Source organism: Eumetopias jubatus, unplaced genomic scaffold (genome assembly GCF_037043125.1).
Source record: "Eumetopias jubatus isolate StellerSeaLion01/CBP00866 unplaced genomic scaffold, mEumJub1_p1.0 scaffold_11, whole genome shotgun sequence".
In the NCBI taxonomy this organism is placed as follows: domain Eukaryota; kingdom Metazoa; phylum Chordata; class Mammalia; order Carnivora; family Otariidae; genus Eumetopias; species Eumetopias jubatus.
In genome coordinates, this window is record NW_028274817.1 from 5,444,302 (window position 1) to 5,468,380 (window position 24,079).

Genomic DNA, 24,079 nt, shown 5'->3' on the forward strand with positions numbered 1-24,079 from the left:
CTCAGCAGTTATATGAAAAGTAAAATTCAGAGATTCAAAATGTGTACATTGTGTTAATATCATATACTCATACCTAATTTCATTGGTATCTACCATATTTATGATACGATAGATGATAGATAGATGATAGACAGAATGAGATATGATATTTTATCAGCCAAGATGTCAGGACAGTATATTTAACTATGTATTGGATTCACTGTGTCTTCAATGTGTTAAAATCTTCAAGTATCAGCACGCATTAAACACATACTTTCCAAGCACTCAGGATGAGTCAGAATTCACTGTGTTCAAATGTAAGCTTAAATAGATGAACAAATCATTGTCCTCTGTCCTCTTCCAATGAGTTAAATGCCAAGAAAAGGGCATGAAAAGCCAGTATAGCTAAAACAGTGGTTCTCAACCTTGGCTTCACATTGGAATCATCCTGACGGCTTTAAATTGTATGCCCGGGTCCCGGTCTCAGATGTTATTTAATTGGTCTGAGGCCTATCCTGAGAATTGGGGATTTTTAAAAACTCCCTCAAGTGGTTCTAATTTATATCCAAGCTTTCCTAAATTAGTGGTTCTCAAGCTTGTTTGCACATTTAAAGACCTAAGGAGCCACTGAGTAAATACCTGGATGACCAGACCACACCCCAGACCAATTAAATTTTGAAAGGGAAGGAGGTTGAGACTCAGGCTTTAGTGTTTTAAAATCTCCACAAATTTATTCTAATATGCAGTGAATTTGGAGAACCACTATTGTACAGGATTTATATGTTCTTTACACATCTTTCTACTCAGGTATGAACTAGACTTTGAGTATTTGCCTTACCAGAATTTAAGAGAAATTAAAGAAAAGACAGAGCTATAGGAGGTAATGGCAATATTGGTTTTTCCAAGGAGTGAGGAACTCTCTGCTATGTGATCATCATGAAAAAGAGAAGATAATAGGAAAGGCAATGACAAAACATCAAGCATGTACTTGAGACTTGCTTGTGAAATCCATATGGCTTTTAGGTTCCATTTTGGCATATACATTTTTTCTGTACCAGGATAACTAAAAATTCCAAACTGAACAAGAAAAAGTTTTGGAAGCACAAATGTAAAAACCTGCTGCTATGCTGAGTACTGAAAACCCTGCTGTTTTCTCTTCTGTATACATGGCTGAACTGGCCATATGAGCAAGCCAGGTGTGCTTAATAAGCCATGGAAAATTGTGGAAGCCTTCAAGTGGGTCTTCTGAATCTTTAAGATACATTAGTTGAAATGATGGCTTTGTTTTACCTTGAGCCTATATGTCAGGTACTGGCAATTCCTTGATTTAATTAGTTCTCATTTATACATATTAATGCCTATTGATATCTTAATTCACTTCTACCTATATGACCAGATAATACCTTCCATTTTTGTTTTCTCTTCTTTCTGGTGGTAGCAGTGGGTAGGGTGTCAGGGATTGGGGTTGGAACGTGAGTAGAATGGAAAGAACACTGGGTGAACATTCAAGAAAAGGCATTTAGTTCTTGCTCTCCCCAATATTGTATATTTCATTTAATTTTCAGAGCCTTAGCTTCTTTATTGTTCCAATGAATATAGTGTAACACTTGGCTCAAGGCCTCACAGAGTTGCTGAGAGAATCAGATTAGTTTAGTATGTCACCTTCTGTGAGGCAGCTGAAAATGAAGGACTAATGGCAGCAGTAGGAGCAAATGGAGAATTCCTGGAATTAGACATGCCCATTGAAGTGGTGTAAGTGCTGTGGGAATAATCTTTACCCTAAAAGAGATCATTCACTTGCAGGAGTTAGGGGCTGGAGTTGCAGAAGGACCTGGAGGTTTAAAGAGAATGGAAACGTTGGATCATCTTTCCCTGATCTCTAGGGATGAAATACTTTTGGGTAGAGTTACTAGATAAAATAGAGGATACTATTAGTTCATGACCTGGGAGTTCCCCAAGTGAAATTCAAAACTGGACCCTGTACATGGAGGGCAAGGGCAGACCAAAGAAAGCGGCAGGCAATTTCAAATTGGTGGGTGGCAGTTTTAATAAGGGAACTTATATATGAGACTTATCTTGGATGGCTGCAAGGTGAGTAGATCTCTGTACCCGATTGCCAGAATCCGAAAAGTTTATATAGAGGCCCTAATAGGGTTCAGTCATGTATACTGTCTAGATGGTCTCAACACCACATTACTATCTCAAGGCTATGTCCATATCCTTGGGGCAGCTTCTGGGCAGGGAAGGCAAGGGGGGTACATGTTCCAAGGGAGGGGTAATGAACCTCAGATTGCCTGGGTCTAGCTTGTGGGTCCACCAGCAGTCTCATTTTCTCAATGATTTCCAACAAATGATAAGCAGTTAATTTGAATTTGATACAAATAAAATAAAATTTTTAGTATATGTAAATCCCAAATATTACATGGGAAATACTTGTATTAAAAAATCACTTGTTGTTATGAGCACTGGGTGTTATATATAACTAATGAATCATTGAACACTACATCCAAAACGAATGATGCACTATACACTGACTAATTTAATATAATAAAAAATTATTTTAAATCACTCGTTTAAGCAAAATTCAAATTTGACTCGTATTCTATATTTTTATTTGCTAAATCTAGCAGCCCTAATCCTGGGGATCTTAGTGTTGTCAGCTTTGCTTGCTCCTTCTCTCACTCATTGTGGAGGAGAATGTTTTGAGTATCAGTTCCTTGCTACCTGCCTCAGATATCTTTGACTGATAGATGATACTTTAATATTGATAGCACTTTAGAGTTTAGAAAGTAGATTTATATATCTTGCGTGATCTTTATACGGAGCTTCTAAATTGGGAATTTTCATCCCCACTTTACAGATTAGAAAACTGAAAACAGAGTGATTAGGATGCTTTTCCAAGTTTATATGGCTAGTTACTGGAATAATAGGTAATTAGACACAGTCTTTGATTCTATGTGCAATGTTATTTCAACCATGCCCAAGCTGTCTCTTGGACTGATTAGATCTCAGCATTTTATGTTTTACCAGAAACAGATTTTCTTTTGTTTTCCATTATCTAAAACTAGTCCCAGCAGGCATTTCTCCTAATCCAGTTGTTTTGCTTGTGTGATTCCATTGGAGATTTAATATTAATAAGATTGCTATGATTAAAATATATAGCACACTGAAAGTGTCATTGTGGTTTCTTTGACCACATGATTTGGACAAATGTAGTGTTAAAAGAATTTACATTTTCTACCCAGCTGGAAACTCAACAATTCATTTGTGTCTCAGTTTTAAGTAGTTATTTTCTACAAACAGTGTCACAAATTGACTTGAAATAACATAATTATCATACAGTATGTTCTTCTAAAATGTCCCCTTGATTGATACGGCTATTGCATAGCAAATTCTAACTAAATTTCTCCAGTGTAGCATATTTCAAAGAAAACAATATCAGGAAGTATTTAATGGCAAAAACACACATGTAATGACACTATGGAGTAGTGGTTCTCAGAGTGTGGGCCCCTGGACTAGCAGCTCCAGCATTCCCTGGACTGCGTTATTGAAATGCAAATTCCTAGATCTACAGAATCAGAACTCGGGCGTCCTGGCCCAGAGTGTTTAAGTCCTTCAGGGGACATTGATGCATGATAAAGTTTGAGAACCACCGTTAGTTTAACATTCTGCTCTATACCTTCTCAGGGTGAAGAGTGGATGCTGACTTTGAAAAGTTGTGTTTACATACATTTCTCTTCCAACAGTGCAGCTGTAGACAGCATTCCATGTAAGTCTACTCCTTTGTTACAGTCTCTATAATTCTTACATTTTAGAACTTGCTCAGCAAGTAAGGGGAGGACACTGCCAAAATAATGGAAAGAAAGTTATGAAACTGAGTGAACTGAATGGTTAGGTGCAATTGTAAGTGTTCATCCTTTTTGAGTGGGGAAACTTATATTTACTAACGTCTTGTTATATACCAGGCACCATGCTCACCATTTTGCATACATGTCTTGTTTATTTCTCATATCTGTTCTGCCTTGGAAGTATTGTTATGACTATTTAATAGATAACAAAACTGCTCTGAAATATTAGATACCTTGCTCAAAGTTACACTGCTGGTCAGTGACCACTGTTTGGTTTATAATCTAGGTATAACTTATATCCTTTATAAGGGCCCTGGCCGCCCAAGAGTATAATGAGCATTTCCTATTGCTTCCTACCCTGAATTAGTTCTCATCATTCTGCAATATAGTTTTCTATTAACTTGATGGTTGTCTTGAAACCAGAGGGTGAATATAGAAAAAAAATTCAAAGGATTAGTGAAGCATTGCAGTTTCTCTCTTCTGGCCCATAGAGACAGACTTTATAGGAATTCCCTAAAATAAAGCAGATAAATATATTGATATTTCAATTTTATAGTTTACAAAAGTGAATATACCAATAACTCATATAAGCAAACTTGTTATGTATCAGAGGTGGTATTAGAGATTATCAGGGAAAGAATGGACTGTTAAACATGTGATGCTTAGACAATTCATTATCAGATAAGTGAAAAACACAAACCCTAAAATTAGATCCTTACTTTTCACCATACATGAAAATAAATTCCAACTGGGTAAGACCTAAACGTGAATCAAAAAACTTTAAACATGTTTAAATATATATGAGAAAATATTTTCATGATTTTGTGGATAAAGAGGATTTTTTTCCAAGATTTATTTAAAATTAAAATGATGACATCAAAATTTAAAACATTCATGTGACCAAAAAAAGTAAAGATACAATGAAAAAGTTAAAAGACAATAGATTAGGAGAAGATATTTCCAACATACCCAATGGAGAAAGGATTAGAATCCAAAATATATGAAGACATTCTACAAGTGAATAAAGAGAGTATGAACAATCCAGGAGAAAAATACAAATAGGTAATTCACAATAGAGAAAATTGAATGACAAATAAATATATGAAAACTGCTATACCTCCATAGTAATCAGGGGAATATAAATAAAAACTTAGTGAAATACCATTTCATACTCTTCAGACTGGCAAAACTATAAAATCTGGCACTAACAAGTATGTACTCCTAGTGGGTATATAAATTAAGCTGACCATTTTTCAGAAGGCAATTAAGAAATAGCTAGAAAATCTGAATTTGTGCTTGTACTAATTACACTTCTATATATAATTCCTAGGGAAACTCTCCTATTTGAGTGCAAAAAGGCGTGTATCATTGCATCAGTGCAGCACAGTTTGTGATAAGGATTGGAAGTAAATGTGGAATAAATGTAGAAAAATGGACAAAATTTGGTATATTCATGAAGTATGATATTATGTACCAGTTAAAAATAATGAACTAGATTTCTATGCATCAACATGATAGTTTTCCAAAATCTAATGTGGTGGGAAACAAATAATTTGCAGGAAGATACACACAGTATGGAAACCATTTGTGTAATTTAAAAATAAATAATAATATATAGGATTTATGGAGATAAATATATATTTATAAAATATGGATTGGTATGATAAGTAAAAATACATGACTTCTTTTGTGGAGGGGCTAAGGTAGGAGAATACGATTGAGGAGGAAATTCTAGGTGTAAAAGTTATCAGAAAAGTTGCCTATATTTTAAAAACATGAGTATAGCAAAATAATATCTGTCACATTCTAGGCAATGGGTAAACAGATGTTTGCTATAATAGTCTCTGTATTTTTACATTGTTAACCCTTTTTTTCCAAATTGAAAAAAATATCCTGAAGCTCAGAGTGGTATGTAAATTGCATAAGACTGCAAAGGTAATGAAATATATGACTGTGTAAGGGTCAATTCACATGTAATTGAAAGGCTAACTACATTAACAGAAGAGTCAAGTATTTCAAATGGGTCCAAAGAGATTTTCAAGTCTTTCTCTTCATGAAACATTACTGATTAATCCTTGTAGAGTCAGGAAGGGTTTTATTAGAGGCAATTGTTTTCACTATTTTTTTTCCATCTCTGAATTCCAAAATCCATGCTGGAGCACCATCCCCTTTGTTATCTGTAGGTTGATAACTATCTTATAGCTGACACTAAGACATGCTTTCACTATCTTCACAATATTACCAGACAATGACCTGTGCTCATAGAAGATGTGACTGGCTAATTAGTACTTCTTCTCCTTATTTTTAGAATTGATTATTGTAATTCACTGTACCCTGGTCTTCTGGGTATCTGGTGGTATGAGATTCCAGATAATCTAGGATCCTTCTTTGAGTTCTTAAGGAGGGCTTTTCATGAGAGTCCCTCTCCACCTGCCCTAGATTTAAATGAACTGTGGTAAACATAATGCTTAATATTCACTAAAGATTTTACAGTTTTGAAAATATAAATTCATTAATATAATTCAAGACATCTCAGGAAGGAAACCTCTATGATTTAATGCTGAATGTTAGCGACAAAACAACACTAGATAGGGTGTAAGGTGACTTGAGTATTAACACTAGGCCTGCCTCTAACTAGCTCTTAGATTTTGAAACAGCTACTTCTGCAGTCGGGACTTCAGTATTTCTATCTGTATATTGACAGGGATGAACTAATGAGAGATCACAAGATGAGATAAAGTGAGCATAATTGAGCTTGTAGGTACATTTTATTTGATATAGGTATCAATGGCATTTGTTACAGGTGATCACTTCTAGAGATACTTTTTTTTTACCTTTACCTTCTAAGGCACCACGTTCTTAGTTTTCCCTTGTTTTACTGGCCTTTCTTCTTATTCTTCTTTGGGGTGACCCAAGACTAGTCCTTGGATCTCTTATCTAATTACATAGGATAAATTCCATTCACCCCCTTGGGTCATCCAGTCTCATGGTTTTAAAACTGTATATTTATTGACAGTGCCCCAGTATGTATCTTCAGCCTTGATAGCTTCCCTAAATTCCAGACACAACTGCCTAGTTGATATTTCCACTTTTATGTCTAATGTTTTGCTTAAAATTAACATGCCTAAACCTGAACTCTCAATCCCCACCCCTCCTGCACTTCAATCTGCTCTTCAATCCATCTCCTCCATACTCTTTTTTTTTTTTTAAGATTTTATTTATTTACTTGAGAGAGAGAGAGAGAGAGAAACAGCATGAGAGGGGAGAAGGTCAGAGGGAGAAGCAGGCTCCCCGCTGAGCCGGGAGCCTGATGTGGGACTCGATCCCAGGACTCCGGGATCATGACCTGAGCCGAAGGCAGTCGCTTAACCAACTGAACCACCCAGGCGCCCTCCTCCATACTCTTTAAAGGAAACTCCATCATTCCACTTCTCAGGCCATATCCACTTTCTTTCACACTCCACTTAATGATCAGCAAATCTTGCTGGCTCTAACTTAAAAATACATTCATAATGTATCAATCAGTACAAAGCCCTACATTGAAGTGCAATCCCTGGTAATAGAATCCCAATTCAGGAAAATAGGGATGGGGTACCTGGGTAGTGCAGTTAGTTAAGCATCTGACTCTTGGTTTTGGCTCAGGTCATGCTCTCAAAGTCATAAGATTGAGCCATACATCAGGCTCTGCACTCAATGTGGAATCTGCTTAAGATTCTCTCTCCCTCTTCCTCTGCCTCTCCTGCTTGCTCTCTCTCTCTCTAAAATAAATAAATAAATCTTTAAAAAAAGGAAAACAGGGAAAATAGGGGCAAAGGAAAGAGATAGTTTACATAACAATGGAGAAAGAGAGCCGGGAAATTACTGAAAATGCATACTCATTCAGTTTGAACACTAAAAATCAAAGAAAGGGAACTTCATAGCCATGAAGTAAGAAAATCTATTCTAACCCACCCCCTTAAAAGGGTGGGACTTTTCCTCTTTAGGAGAATGAATTTCACATAAAAACAATTAGAACATTATCATGAAAGAATACTATACCAATGTATAATTTTAAAAAATAGAATAAGGAGCAGAATAATATCACTACAGGCAATAAAAGCATTTGTAGAAAGACATATCCACAGAACAAATTTAATATGTTATTTAATATTTCAAAACAAGTTAAAATGAATTAACAAAATAGTAGAAGACATAAAAGAATGATACAAATTTGAATTAGATAAACTCAGGATGATGTGATTATACCCAGAAAGTAATTATACATAAAAGGCATTTCAGAAATAAAAATTAGAAGGATTACAAGAGAAAATAAATATTACAGCTGATACTTCTTAAGGGAAATAAAATGTGAAAAGGATAAACTTAAATAAATGAAGAAAAGATAAAAGGAATTCAAGAGAAAGTTCGTCTGGTTTGTTTTGAGATTTCATAGGACCCAAACTATTCTTTTCAGATCTTACCACAGGCTTCTTGTATCCACCCACAAAATGGATTTTGCAAAAATCTTGTAGGGGAAAAATTATTTTTACCATTCTACATTCTTCTGGCTGGTTTAATAAGTAAATTGACTTAAAACAGATGAACAGAAGACCAAATTTAATTATGTAATACAGGGCCCCATAAAAATGTGAGACCCACCCATAGGCAATTGAGGCTTATATGCCATCCTGAACCAAGGAGAAGGGGGTAAGGGTGTGGGACTTCAGAGGTGAGGAAGACAATTCACAAGGAGGTGGGAAGAACAAATGTTTGGTAAACAAATGTTTGCTATGCCATACAGTCTTTCTCATGTTTCTAAAAAAGTTAACTTTGGTAATAACTCTCTTCCTGGTGCAAGCTCCCTATCTATCTAAATTCTTTTAGGCAGTTATCAGGGGAGGTGAAAAGTTCTTCTTGAGTTGGTGGGAACTTATTGTCATCAGCTCAAAATAATCCTCATGCCAAAGTGGCAAATTCTAGGTCAAATTGCCCTGAACCCCACCAATTCCTTCCGGTTTCAGCTGCTGTTCTCAAATAGGCCCTGCATATTTTGCGAGAAATTTTAGATTTGCCTATTCCTACATATATTTAGCTATTCTTAGCAAGGGGAACCCCTCAATTTCTTCTGTTTCCTCTTGGCGATATAAAATGCTTTCCTATTTCTTTTCTTGAGTTTTTAAAATTAGTTTTGCTATTGTCTTGTGGCATAAAACACTGCTACTGACAATATTCATAAAATAGGATTCCCAAAGAAAAAAAGCAATTAAAAAGAATAAATTCTAAAAAATATAATTCAATAGAACTTTTATGAAATAAAAAGACCTTAATACTGTATTGGGAAGGATACAAAACAGACCTGGGAAAAGTAACCCATAACAATAAACACAATGGTATATCTAGTAAAACTCTTGAATTTTAAAGGGAAAAAAATAAAAATAATCTCTTAGATATCTAGGCAAAAATATCAAGTTTCTTAAGAAAGAGGGAAAAATAGATTCTCATCAGACTTTTCAAGCCAAACTTACCTTGAAAAATTTGAGAACCAAAGGAAACATTGTCAAAAATCAAGAGGAAAATAGAAGACATTAGATCATCAGGGCATCCAGAGAAAAATATAAAGCTGGTCCTCAGAATTATCTGCCCCATGATTGACAGGGAGAAGTACTTAAACAGGTTCCAATCACTCATTGTTTGAGGGCTGCCTTCAGGGAGTAATAATTATTCTGAATTTCTGGGGTACACATTCACGCATGACCAGTAGGCTCTAACTGTTGTTTCAAGTCATGACCTCAGAGAAGGCCTAGGGCAGAAGACAAAAGATTAATTGTGTGCTTGATGAATTGAGTAAAGGAACCCAGGACTGAATTTTCCACCTTAAAGATGTGTTGTCTCAAGGAGCTGTTCTCATCTGCAGTCTGGATAAAACACCCCAACACTAAAAAGAATCCGGATTGCATACTATTATAGATTCTCCTTCTTCTTTCCAGCCTTTTGTACTCCTGTATCTTCTTTTTCCAATCTCTGGTCCATTCCTCGTTCAGCGCCTCCTCTGTTACTATTGCCCTCATTATGTACTGTTTTCCTTCTGTGGGAAGAAGTGTTATAGTATAACTTTCAAGTTTATCAATGCTGAATTAAGACAGATCTGCATCCCTCTCCCAACTTCACCATTAATCTCTCTGTCCTGGTTTATTTTTCTGTAAAAGGGGAGTAATGATAGTGTTGCTATGAGGAATAAATGAGCTAAGATACGCAAAGTACTCAATATATGTTAGTTTTTCTTATAAGCAGAGTGGTGGTAGTAGTGGTGGTGGTGGTGGTGGTGGTAGTAGTATTACAGATATGTTGAAAGAAAAAGACACTTATATGTAAATCCAATTGACACTTTTCAGTCCTCATCTTAATTGACCTTTCATAAAATTTGACCAAGTTTCACTATTCAAACTCTTGGCATCTATGACCAGCATACATTTTTCATTTCCTTTTGCTTTCCTGGGTGTTTTTTTTTTTCTTTTGTTTTTTTGCTATTCTCCTTTACAGGATCATCTTTCACCTCCTGATATTTAAATGTTAGTATTCCTTTGAGCTCTGTTCTAGGCCCCCTGTGTACTCCACTGTCTTCCTAGGTAAACTCACCTGGGAATTTCATCCTTGAAAAAAACTGTCAAAGATTTCTAGGCCAGACTTCTCTGAGTTCAAGATCCATATTTAGATGCTTATTACACATTTTCATATTGATATCTCAGACACTTAAACCTGTCTAAGATAGAACATGTCTAAGGTGGAACCAATCTTTCCACCAAATATATCAATTTCTGCAAATGTGACCACCATCCATCTAACTACATAAGTCAGAAGCCTAAAGGTACTCTTGATCCATACCTCTCCCCTTATCTCCACATATTGTCCATCACCATGTCCTGTCTGTTCTACATCTAGAATAACGAGAATATACCCACCCTGTAGAATCTGCTACCATCTTGATTCAAGCTACTTTCATTTCTGATTTACATGTTTTCAGTAGCCTCCTACCTGGTTTTTGTTTATCCATACATAACCCTTTTTTACAATCTAATCTCACATGCAATTTATTTCATTCCATTTTGTAAAAAAATCCACAAGCTTTGCATTGACCTAAAGTTCTCAGCATCAGTTGGACCCTTCTTGCATCTTCAGATTCTTTTCTTGCTACTCTTCCCCTTTGTCCCTAGCTTCCTTAACTTCATTAAATTTTCCGTGCTTCTTTCTGACTTCTGCAACTTTGCAGATGATTTTTACTCTACCTGGAATGTTTTTTCACTCTTATTCTACCCATGTCTGCTTAACAGCTCATCCTTTAGTTTCAGTTAAAAGAAAAGCCTTTGACCTCTCAGACTGGATTAGTTCCCTCTATTTTGCACATCCATAAAACCTTAAATTTCATTTTCAATATCTTCACAATTGAAGTAAAATTTAATTTTTTTTATTTGAATATAGTTGGTACACAATGTTATATCGATTTCAGGTGTGCAACATAGTGATTTGACAACTCTATGCTATGCTTACCACAAGTGCAGCTACCATCTATCACCATACAACGCTATTACAGTACCATTGACTATGTTCCCTATGTTGTGCCTTTTATTCCTGTAACTTATTCATTCCATAACTGGAAATAATTTGCAAAATTATTTGTTTAATGAATCTAGAGCTTGACAAGTAGTAGTTATTGGTATGTTTGTATTTATTTATTTATTTATTTATTTATTTATATTATCTTTAGCTAGCTTTTGTATCAGGGTAATACTGGTTTCATCAAATGAGTTGGGAGAAAAGTACATTTTTAAATGGGAAATGGCATAATCTGATCTTTGAAATAGCAGTTCTGAAAACAGGGTGGCAGTTAGACAAAAATGGAGAGATGTTATGGAATTTAATTGGAATCTATTAGGTAAAAACAAGAGATGATGGCTTTATGAAAATACAGTGCCCATAGAAATTTGGAAGAGAAAACTAGGAGATCTGAGGCATATAACTTTGAAGCATGAGTATTTAAAGAGAGGATGGAGAAAAGTAGAACCAGTGGAGAACACTAAAATGGAACTATTGGTGTTAATTTTGTATTGTTATGTAACAGTATTACCACAAACTTAGGGCTTAAAAAGCACACATTTATTGTCTCACTATTTCTGTGGGTCAGAAATCTGGGCACAGCTAGCTGGGTCCTCTGCTTTAGAGTTTCACAAGACTGACTTCAAGGTGTCAGCTGGGACTGTGATCTTATCTGAGGCTCAAGTGGGGAAGGATCTGTCTCCAAGCTCATGTGATTGTTGGTGGAATTCAATTTCCTATAAATATTATTGGACTAAAGGCCTCATTTTTTTGATGGCTGTTAACTGGAAGTCACCCTCAGTTCCTTGACACCTGGTACTCCCAACATAGCCACTTGCTCCATCAGAGCTAGCAAGTGAGAGAATCTTTTAGACAGAAGGCAAATTCCTATGTAGTGTAATCCCAGAAGTGTACTACCATCACTTTTGCTATCGTCAGAATCAAGTCACAAGTCCCACCCACAGTCAGAAGTAGGAAATCACAAAAGGGCATGGCTACCAAAGGGTGGGTCAACTGGGTGTCATCCTTGGTTCTGTCTACCACAGTTGCAAAGAAAATCAAGAAGGTTTTATCTAGTAGACAATGTTGGTTCCATAATTCAGACAGTGGGGTAGAACAATTAAATAGTGATAAACTATAAGAAGATGCCTGGAAACGTCACAATAACATGACCCCTTTGTATGGCACTGGGAAATCAAACTCAACCAAGTATTCAGTGAGATGGCATGGTACATGGAAGATTACATGTATAAATGCTTAGGGCAGGGCTCTGACAATAATAGGTTCTCAGTAAATATTTAACCCAGAAATGGATGAAAACAAGTCAATGAGTAAACAAATGACTGAAATTATAGAAGCCTGGAGTTCAGGCAAGAAGCAGAACTGGTGTTAATCAGTAAAAATATCTGAGAATCAAGTAGATGACATATCGCATGGAAAGAGACTAAAATGTTATTCAAAACAAAGACTTTTTTATCTTCATAAGAAAACTATTTTTACGACAGTCAAGTGATCAAAAGATAAATTCTACTAATGTAAAAGAAGGTTAGCAAATACACATGCGATTGAAATATCTGAACATAGAAACTCCATAAAGTTAAGACTTTCTCATTAATTAGAGGTAATTCATTGTAATTTCCTGCATAATTCCAAGGAATGAGATGAGCATTCCCTATTTCCAAATAGAGATTTATTCTCAACTATAATCCAGTCTGTTCGAGAGTGCTAAGATTTGATTGGTGTTGATCTGAAGCCCTTTATTAAATTTTGTGTAAATTTATTAGTATATTAGACTTTCTGTCAAAAACACCCAAAACCCTGACTTTGTAACTGTCTCTTCAGTTGTAGGAAAAAGTCAACTCTTAAGATTCTTGTGGGTTCTCACACTGATTTATATATATACTACAAAGTAGACACATGAGCTGTATCATTGGTCACATTGAGTTGCTTCTTATTTCATCAAATCAACAAATAGAGTGAGAGTCTATCATATGCAATGTACTGTAATGGCTTTCAGTAAATTTTCCTTCGATTTTGTAATACTTTCCTTCTTCTGAAGAGTGTTTAAGTTTGGTTTGGGGGAACTTATCAAGACAAACAAGGCTTTATATAAAGCTTTGAGCTAATTTGCATGTATGTACAACACCATTCCCCTGGTGTTGCTCAAAAAGGACTATAATCACTTTTTAAAAATTAGAGAAAATAAAGTTTACTACATGGTATATGCTATAAACCAGGTATCTAGAGATAATTCATGTTGCTGCTATATATCTGTATAATGTATATAACTAAAGAAGAACAATTGCAGATGAAAGTAACCTAAATTTAAATGATAATATTTAGTGTGGCAATATTTAGAGAATAATCCATTCACATTGTCAGTATATTTTTTATCTGCATATATGCACTGACACTGGCTATGTGTTTATTTGTGTCAATGAATTATAACAGAAATTAATTTCAGATAATAAAATCATAAACATCTGGGCTTTGCAGCACATCGTCTGCTGAGTTTTGAATATGAAATGGTTTGATTTCACTTATAATAATAAAAGGAAGCAGGATATCATGAGGTAATTTATGGTATTGTGCTGCTGAGAAGGAAATAGTCTCATTTACACTATTATTTACAATCTCCTTTATATCCATACACTATTCCATGTCTAAGGGTAGGTGATATGAAAAACTTGAATTTGGAGTTCTATAGGTTTTCAGGACAGTGCTTGGGATATGATAGGCACTCAATAATATTTGATGAATGAATGAATAAATTGCAATGAGTAAAGTTTTACGATCAAGTTTGAGAACCCACTTCTCAGGCAGATACTGAATTTTTATCAACATCATTTTAACATATTATTAGGCACAGACTTGTAAAATCTTTAAACTGACAAAACTGTCAGCAAAACTGGCCCTTAGCCACAAACAGTTACAGACAAGCCAAAATGAAAAACAGACTCTTTACAATTCTAGTGCTAAGGCAGGTGAATGAGAAGGCCCAGACCATGATGGTATAATCTAGATCTACTTCAGACAGCCATGACAGTACTGGGACAGAAGATGGCAGAGTAGAAGAGACACAATCCCTGTTCTCCCAAAGCTTATGGTCTGGCAAAGGACACATATAAAACAATCCCAGTAGATAACAATTTCAAGAACCCACCCTGCCATGTGTAATTTATATAGCCCTGCTATATCAAAAGTGCCTTGCCTTATTGTAGGCACTCAATAAATATTTGCTAAAAAAATAAATAAATCAGGGGGTAGCTTGGTGGCTCAGTCAATTAAGTGTCCAACTCTTGGTTTCAGCTCAGGTCATGATCTTAGGGTCCTAGGATCGAGCCCTATGTCAGGCTCTGCACTCAGTAGGGAGTCTGCTTGGGATTTTCTCTCCCTCTGACCCTCCACCTGCTCTCGCTCTCTCAAATAAATAAATCTTTCAAAATCAATCAATCAATCAGAGAAGTTTGAGAGAAATGGATGATCTTGTGAAGGTCAGGGATAGCAATGACAGGAATCCTAGATTTCAAGGATGATCAAAAAACTCTGTGTTACACAACTGGAATGTAGAAATGATTTCACAGAAAGTATACTGAAGGTCTAAAGGGCATAGGAAGTGGATCTCTGGCAAACAGAAATGGGAAGTTTCATGGAGAGGATCAAAGTCAGCACATTGTTTGGGGTACCAGGGAAGTGAGGAGACAATTAGGAGGTTTGAATTGCAAAAGAGCATACAATTCCATATTTGGCTAGGGAATGACGTGGAAATAGTTTGCATACAGAGATCTACTAGGAATTCTCTTTGTCTATTTACAGTCTCAGTCCTTCATGCTAAATCGGTGTCATATAATATACGTTATCAATTAAAGTTCTAAATATAGCATTGTAATAAGAGTACTTTTCATGCATTTTTACATAGTACTAAAAGTTCAGGAAAATGGGTATATGACTCCCTGATGCAAATTACCCAGGAAAATTCACAGAAAAAGTACAAGTGGAGCTACAACATATGCATATTCCTGCTGTTTATTCAATCTTTATATAGTTATTCTCTGTCTATAAAGAAAATGTTTTGAAATTCTCGCTTTAGTAGTTACACTAATAAGCACATTTTAGAAAATATATAATAATGTACACATCAATGGGATTTTCTTTTAAGATTTTATTTGTTTATTCATGAGAGAGAGAGAGGCAGAGGGAGAAGCAGGCTCCTAAGGAGCAGGGAGCCCGATGCGGGACTCGATCCCAGGACCCTGGGATCATGACCTGAGCTGAAGGCAGACGCTTAACCATCTGAGCCACCCAGCTGCCCATCAATGGGATTTTGACCAGACAGACTAGGTTTTAAATCTTTTCTCTGCCGCTTACCTGATATATGATGGTGAATAAGTTATGTAATTTCCATGAGCTTCAGTTTCCTCAACTTCAGTGCCATCAATAATAGTGTCTATAATATGAGAGTATTTGATCTTTAATTCACTATGTCTTATAGTGGACACTCAGGAATATGCTCAGGCATTTTACAATAGGTGCTTGCCTAATCAGAGTTTGTAGTTTTTGAGGGGAAAGGAGTTATAAAGATCTTTCTTGAAAATTCTGATAAGATCATTCCTACCCCACTTCACTTCTGATTAGGCAGTATCTTTAGCAGCTGATGACTCTCATAGGGACTTTAAAACATGGACATTGTTTTATTCTGACTGGAAATAGGCTACTAGATCCTCTGGGTTATATTCTCATGTAATAAAAGGAATTAGTTCACTTACAGGTCAATACACTTGGACCTATGTATGTTGGTGCCATTCCATCAGACACCATCACCCATGCAACAACCATGTCCTGTACAGCTTTTTAATTTTTTTTTAAGTAGGCTCCACACTGGGTGTGGAGCCCAACATGGGGCTCAAACTCACGAACTCACGACCCTGAGATCAAGGCCTGAGCTGAGCTCAAGAGTTGGACACTTGGGCGCCTGGGTGGCTCAGTTGGTTAAGCGACTGCCTTCGGCTCAGGTCATGATCCTGGAGTCCCGGGATCGAGTCCCACGTCGGGCTCAGCGGGAAGTCTGCTTCTCCCTCTGACCCTCTTCCCTCTCGTGCTCTCTGTCTCTCACACTCTCTCTCTCTCTCAAATAAATAAATAAAATCTTAAAAAAAAAAAAAAGAGTTGGACACTTAACGAACGGAGCCACCCAGGCAGCCCCTCTGCAACTTTTTAAAGAGCACATTGAAATGGAGGAAAACTAACCACCTTGTGAAAAGCATTCTTTCTTAAGTCATATGTATATCTACAAAGAAAAAAATATACTTTCTGTAAATGAAATGAAAATCATTTATCATTGTGCAGACATGAACCAGGGGCTATCTTGAACTTTCTAAAAATGTTGTGATAAATTATTTAAACAAGCTCACATGAGTTGCTTACTTTCCTGGTGTCAGCTTTGTGAAGGAAATGTTGGAGCAATCTCATTAACCCAATACAGAATGGACTTCAGAATACTAAAATCACCTTATTCTAGCTAAAAACCCTCCCAACCTTAAGTCACTATTTTGAATGTTGCAAATCAAATACTATACAATGGCATGTTCACACACTCTGAGGCTGAAATGAAATCTTATATGTAAAAAAAAAAAAAAATCACTTTTTTTGCTAAAATACATAAGAAAACTCTTCTACTGGGTTTTGATAAGTCAAAATAACATATATATACAATATTCCAATATATGTTGAAATTCTATATGTATATAAATGTACAAGAAGAAAGAAAACCCTAGATGTTGGAACATGTGACTTTGAGACATGATCAGATGAGCTACACCAGTAGACTTTCAAGGTAATAGTGGTTGGTTGTTGAGGACTTATTTCTTGAATTAAAATGCCAACTATAGGACTGGCAGGTAGGACAGAGAAGGGCTCCGGGTAGTGTAAATAATAATGCCCAGATAGTCTCCTGGAGGATAGCTGGTGAAGAATTTCCTCACCCTGCAGTTCTTTTGACTCTGCATCTCTGGTTTTCTTATTGTACCTGTGTCTCTATAGTGACTATAATTTATTGAGCCCATACTACATATCAAACATTATAATAGACACTTTACATGTACTATAGCATTTAATCCCATCACAGAAAAAGGAAAAATAATACCTCTCCTTTATTCTTGGTACAATAAAATGCAACTGATTCCATCACGTTTACCTTACTATTTTATTATTTTTATTTATTATTATTATCAATGTAATATAAGTGGTCATAGTTTAAAAAACTGTTATCCTTTCTTGAAAACTACTTTAGTTCTTTATTTTTCATCAGAACTCTCTAGCTTTATTGAAGCCTTCAACAGTTAAATGCAAAGAAAACTGTTATTAATTTACTTCATTATTGAATTTTTATTGATTGCTACTCTCTGGCAGGCATTGTGGTAGTGGGCTCCACAAGTATGGCAGTGAACTAAATCAAGTCCCTTCCCTCATGACGTGTACATTATACAACTATTAAATATTTCAGTGGAAAGTAGCCCTTCCACTGAAATGTTAGTTGCAAAGAATTTGGTGAAATTATGCAAAAACGTCTTGATTATTTTATAATATAACTATTTTGAGAAGTCTCTGTTGTTACTTTGTTTTAATTACTTCTCTTATAAAATATTAATATTTAACAGATTGAAGTTCTTTAAATCAATTTAATGTAAAGGGTGAAACAATCATATAAATATAGCTCTATAATGATTTTTATAAGCCTCCTTTGAAATTATAGAATTATATTAATTTTATATAAAAGTCATTAAAGGAGCACTTAAATTACCACTTTATTTGAATGCATGAGTTCAAAGTCAGGTAAACACTAGGCTAAGCTTTATGTCCCCTATACATATTAATAAATGCCAATAATTTTAATTTAATTGAATCCTACTGAAAGAAGTTTATTGCTTTTGACTAAAGACTGGTATAAGGCTTACAAAGTAAACAGTGCGTGCAAGGCACTGTTTCTAAGGCATAAAGTAAACAGAATAAGTTTAGATTTTTTCCCCAAATGTAAAAATAGAAAATTTGTAGGTTAATTTCATAGAAGAAGGTATAATAAAAGTATATCCTCATTTAGAATAAGGCATAGTGAAAAAAATAGAATAAGGCATAGTGGCTAAAATATCCTAAATATTGCCCACTTTTTATGTTATTGTAAGTGGCCTTTTCCCCATTTCCAAGTGTTCATTGCTAGTAGAGAGTACAAGTGATTTTCCTTTATATCCTGCAAACTTGCTAAACTCACTTGTTAGTTCTAGTAACTTTTTGCTAAATTCCTTAGGGTTTTCTACACAGACTATCATGCCATCTGCAAATACAGGCAGTTTTACTTCCTCTTTCATCATCAGTGTACCCTTAATAATAAATTTGTTTATTTTGCTTTATTACTTTTGCCAGCGCCTCCAGTATATCGTTGAATGTAATTAATGTAAACAGATATCCTTACTTTCTCCCCAACATTAGGGGAGAGAACGTTCACGTTTTTCTACCACAAAACATTATGATATCTATGTTGTTATTCTTTTATTGTTGTTGATTTTGTTTATTTGTGGGGTTTTTTTTTGTGGTTGCCCTTTATCAGGATAAAGTTCCCTTCTATTCATAGTTTTTGAGGAATTTATCATGAGTAAGGGCTATTTTTTTCAAATAGTTTTCTGCCTTAATTGAAATGATTATCTGGGTTTTCTCAGTTATTTTTTTATGAAGTAAATTACATCTATACCTGAATGTTACATTAGCTGTGCATTACTGGAACAAACCTTATTGGGCTATAATGTATTATCCTTTTATATATTGCTGGGTTGGTTTGCTTAAAAATTGATTTTAAAGATATTTGTTTTGAGGCTTATGAGAAATATTAATTCATCGTTTACTTTTCTTCTGAGGCACATATTTGATTTTAGAACCAGGATAATGGTGGCTTCAAAAATAAGTTGAGGATGTTATTTCCTTCTATATTCTCTAAGAGACTGGGTGCAATTGGTATTATCTCTTTCTTTAGTGGTTGGTAGACTGTGCCAAAAGAACCATATGGGCCTTGTATCATTAAGAGATATATATTAAAAGATTTGTTGCAGGGAGTAGTAATTGATATAAACATACATATACATATAAAATCACAATATCTATAATATGCTAATATATAATAGGTAATGAGTATAAATAAGTACATTAATATAATTATATAATTTTATATAACACGTAGCAAATATACAAATAATAATGTTATTTATATATAGGAAAATGAAATCAAACAATGAATGAATTGAAAATGAAATCGAATACACAAACACACATGTGGAAGGAAGGAAAGGAAGGAGGAAAGAAGCTTTAGTAAGTTTAAAATAAACCTAGTGGCTTATTCTTGGTCATCTGAACGGTAAACTATCTCTGACTTCAGGCTCCTTCTTTTCTCAGCTAGAGGGGTTGCATCCATGTTCAGTGCTTACTGGAGAAGAGAAATTGTATCACCCCAAGGAGCTCAAGTTCTTCTGACTCTGGATCTCTAGAGCTCCTACCTAGCTCCTCTATAGAGCTGGCAGTTAAAAACAGAGGGCCTTGTGCCTAGGAGTCTGTATTTCATCTGGCAAGGTCACATTCTCACATGTGCCTGTAAGAAGGGGTAGCAGTGGGAGTTCTGTCTATTTTAACTTAGCTCATGCTGTGTGGCAAACAGATTCAGACACTGAGCCATCTTTCTGGGGGATGATGGAATAATGAAGGACTTGTGCCTTCTCATTTCTTGTCGATTCAGTTCTGGCAATTTTTCCTTCTCCTCAATAAAGTCTATTCCTTAACTCATGCTGTTTGGTATTGTGGAATTTCTCCCGAGCTCTCTGAAATGACAGACGGTAACTACAAATGAACCAAACATGCTGTTCTCTGTATTCCCTTTCTCCTACTACCCAATAACCTTTATTTTTCCCTTCTGGGAGGCACTCCTTGATCCTCTATCTTCCCTTCCTCTTCTTATTATACTGCAGGAAGCTTCTCCCCTTTACCCTAGAACTGCTTTCATTAAGGTCATCAACGACCAAAAGATACTCTGATTCTTTTAATAAATAAATAACAGGTTTTAAAAGCCAGGGAATCCTGATGGGGCTAGTCTTTTACAGATCCAAATGTTGATGGCCAATGTAGTGCGCATGGTTAAGGAACAGATTACTATAAAGACTTGTATAGCTCATGAAATCAAATTTAGATGATGCTATGACAATTTTCAAATGAAATTACCAAAATCCTCTGTCTACATTATGTATTAGCTGTAGATAATGTTAACTGGATACGGCCAAATATGCTCGGCCATGTTTTGTCTGATTTCTCATTCTGCATGTGTCAGTACATTTCATCCTTACCGATTCCCAACATAATTTCGGGCTCGTTATACAACAGTTAAAAATCCAGCTTAATGTTCCAAATTCAGTGAGTTCTGTAAAACCTCCTGACCTCAGATGGGCTACAGAAATACATAATCAGGGAAAGTGACATGTGAGTTAATGTAATAAAGTTGGGTATGTGAATCTTCATTCCCAGTGGATTATCAAATGACCCATTTCAATCCACATGTTGAGTGGTTGTATATCAATACTATGATTTAAGAAGCTGCAACATCACAGCTGTTTCTCTCTCCAGCTTATGTGAACTGTTTTTCATAGTATTTTACTGTATACCTGACTAAGCTTGTTCATATGATTTTCTATTCTCCTGCTCATAATATAGCATTTGTAATCACTTGTTAACAGTAGCATTTGTGTAAACATAATGCCAATTACATTATAAAAAATTATTTTGTCATAATTCATTCACTAGTACCTCAAGGGAGAGAACTTGATTTTGTGGCTAAATGCAAATATAAATATAAAGCTACTTATTTTTGTGTTCCATTTATATTTCTTTTGCAATCTGATTTAAATCATTGTATCCTAAACTTCAGGGCCTGTGTAACATATTCACAATTTTACCCATTCATATTTTATCTCTACTATTATTTACTTCTTATATCCTTTATATTAAATTATTTTTTTGTATTTGGCTTCTGAGAAACAATATCCCCAAAGCCAAATATTTTATTTATTAATTTCTCCTAATATACATTCAAATAAAACAATTAGATTACAGTGTTTGTCAATATGCCAACTGAAATAATCTCACACCCCCCCAATGATAAATTAAGCATAAATTTGAAAAAAACAAGTTGTGAGACCATTATCAAGTTTAACTATATCCCCCCCTTTTTTTTAAAGATTTTATTTATTTATTTGACAGAGAGAGACAGCGAGAGAGGGAACACAGCAGGGAGAGTAGGAGAGGAAGGAGCAGGTTTCCCGCCGAGCAGGGAGCCCGATGCAGGGCCCGATCCCAGGACTATGCGATCAGGACCTGAGCTGAAGGCAGACATTTAGTGACTGAATCACCCAGGCGCCGCAAGTCTAACTATATCCCCTTGCACCCACATATGCAGACACTCAACTACATGTGTTTGCAGCATACCTTCACTTCATAATTTTATTTTCATTTTTGTATTTCAGTTTGGCTTTTATGTAGGAATTCAGAATTAAAGTAACAACCTTCAATTTAAAAATGGTGAAAATATGATGGTGGTATTGATGTTAGAAAGACTTGATTTATAAAAATATTTTTAACAGAATTAAGCAAATGAAAATTTGTACCCCTGTTGCAATTGCAATCACTAATTTGCAATTTGCTAATGAATTAGTCCTTTTTGTTAGCAGGTGTTCATTTGTCACTAAAATGAAAATTCATGAGATCCTTGAGTTAGCTAGAGTCAGTATCTGTCATTTCTATTCCAGAAATCTTTCTATGGAATGACTTTTTATAAAAGGTTACTGACAGGTTTGGAGAGCAAATTCCTGTTTCTGTAATTTCTGAAGTGCAGCTTTGCAATTTCTTACTTTACTGTGGAGTCATGATATCTGCGTGAGGAACATTAATTAAATCTTCAGGGACAAATCAAAGCTTGATTTCTAACAATGAATAATTTCAATGGTTGTGCTGGTCTACTAATATACTTCTGCAATTACCGCTGACATACCGTAGACTTAAAATGATAAATTCCTGTTTATCATCATATAATTTCTCACTAAATGAAAGTAGAGTGAATTGGGGGGTAAACAAAAAGAGGTTCAAAGTCATTTGGATCACAATAAGAACCAGATATCTTACAGAGGCTAGGGAGTAAGAATCTCATGAATCAGGTGGTGGTAGGCTGCTCAGGGACTGTGAATGCCCCTTGGCTTTTACAGTAGCCAGCGGCTCACTAAATAGTTGTTGAATGGAAGAATTGGAGAAAAAGTTATTCGGTCCATGATATAGTGGAATGTGCATCATGAGCTGATATAATGGTTCTCCACAGTCATAATCACACAAAAAAGTAAAAAATAAAATTCTCTTGGATTAGGCTTAAGCAGTTGACACATCTTTTTAGAACATTAAAAATCAAAAATCAAAAAATGCATGCAATGATTTGGCATTCTTATGTGAAATTTGGTTTCTAATCAAAGCATTCATGTTCATTTCTATTATCTTACCTTTTCTTTCCCTTTATGTTATTTATGCCTTTCAAATCCTTTTCAAATAAAGTGGTTATAGTGAATTCACCAATGATAAACTTTTACAGTAGATAAAAGAAACTTATGGGTGTAACTTAATGGGTTAAGCCCTGCAACTTCCCACAGACCTTAGCTGGGGAACTCAAAAAGATTTTGCTTATAAGAAAGTTCCATTTCTAAACCTTGGAGATTATTATCATACACTGCTCACCTTGTTCAAACATTTGTGACATGATTCTGCAATTAAATGACACTTTGTCCCAAAAGCCAGACTGTAAGAACATACACATAAGAAGGCAAACTGGAAACTCAAGCTCAAGGAAATGGAGGCAACTTTTCAGATAATCTTCATCAACATTCTCTGTGCCTCATCCTTTCTCACCCTTTTCAGGAAATGTTGTCTTTTACGTAATATGTGCAGATTGACTCTTTCCCTTGATCACAGTTACTAAGTAATTGTACAGCATTATATTTCCTTTTGCCTACCTTTGAATGAAAAGCCTTGCAAAATATTGCCAAATAAAGATAAATACAAGCTGGAATTCTTTAAAGTGCTCCAAAATATATATTGTGGATAACCACTACTTGTAATTTGAATTATATCTTCTATATTCATTTCTGATTGCTAGTCATTTCTCTTGGGTAAATAAATACTTAGGGATTGAATTGCTGGGGCATAGGATAGGTGAATATTTAATACTAGAAGAAACTGCCAAATAATAGTATAATATAGTTGTCCCACTTAAATTCCTACCAACAATCCACAAGAATTCCAGTTTTCCACATTCTTGCTGCCACTTGCTCATTGCCAGTCTGTTTAATGTTAGGTATTCTAAAGCACGTATAGCAGTATCTAAATATAGTAGTTAATATGCATTTCCATGAGGATTGACTGTTCTGAGCATCTTCTCATGTGATTATAGACAATTTTTTTATGTTTGTGAAGCAACAATGCAAATATATGGCTAATTTTTATTGATGTATTTATCTTCTCTTTTTTGAATCGTGAGAATGCTGTATATATTCTTTTTGGCTTTTTAAGTTTTTATCTCAATTCCAGTTAGTTAACATACAGTGTTGTGTTATTTCAGGTGC